Source organism: Molothrus ater, chromosome 11 (genome assembly GCF_012460135.2).
Source record: "Molothrus ater isolate BHLD 08-10-18 breed brown headed cowbird chromosome 11, BPBGC_Mater_1.1, whole genome shotgun sequence".
NCBI classification, from domain to species: domain Eukaryota; kingdom Metazoa; phylum Chordata; class Aves; order Passeriformes; family Icteridae; genus Molothrus; species Molothrus ater.
Window position 1 is genome coordinate 11047795 of NC_050488.2, and position 1164 is coordinate 11048958.

Sequence of the window (1164 nt, forward strand, 5' to 3'; positions counted from 1 at the left end):
GTGTCGAGGGTGCACGGTGCCTGCCGAACGTCACTCTGTAAGGGCAAGGCTTTAAATTTCAGCTCACTTGGTGTAATTTTACGTCTTTACTTTGCAACTGATGCTTCCCTGAGAGTGGTCAGAAGACGGCGTCTTGGTGTGAGAAACAAGAGGGGAAGGAACGCGGTTTTAAAAAGTAACAACGTTGCTAAGACAGTTTTAGACCTGTTAAGTGTATTCTCCTATCATTTTACCAATGAGCTCCGAATTAAAATATCTACAGAGCAAGCACAAAGTCTCCTGGTGGAACTTGATTGACAAGGGCCCTTGGGTAGCGCTTCCAGCCGGGGAATGTGACCGTTCTACACGGATCTCACACCTGGCTCTGAGCTGCAGCCACAAGGAGAGCTCCCAGCCCTGCCAGAGCTGTCTGGCCCGTGTGCCATGACCTGATGTGCCAGGCTGCAGTCCCTGGAGCATCCCCAGGGGTATGTTTGGGTAGGCTGCCTTTCAGCAGCAGCAGCAGCAGCACAAAGCTGCACTTTCTCGGAAGCGCAGCAATGCTGTTTGGATAGATCCTGGCTTTGACGTAAGGGAGCAGTGGCTGGACCTTGATTGCAAACAGAGCTGCAGTGACCCTTTAGATAGGACAGCTCAGCTGCTCCTTGCAGCCTGGGAGGTGCCTGTTGGCACAAAGCTCAGCCACCTCACGCTAAAATGTTTTATCATCTCCCCCCTGAGTTGCAATGCACATGTGCTGCTTTCCTCTGCTCTCTCACGGAGCTGCAGGTAGCACCAGCAGTCACAAGGGGAGGGCTCAATACACTCATTTCTGTTTCTCCCCACAGGGCTTTTGAAGGCTGTTTCCTTCAGCAGGGAAAAAAGAATAACATTAGTATTCCCTTTGTCACCTCCGCGTTGCTTCACAACTGGACTTTCTCTCCAGCAATTATTCCCTCAGCCAAGAAAAGTGGAATTTTACAGCTTTCTTCAGTATTCTGTCTGAAGATGTGATTTTTTTTTTTTATTTCCTTCCCAGTTTTCTCCTATGAAATAGCATTTCTTGGGTGACCAGGGACTACTGGAGATATTTCTCAAATATAAATCTTGATTTATGACTTCAGTTAGCCCTGGTCACAGATTTAGTTGGACTCTTGGGCCTTGCAAGCTCCCATGTCAGCAGTG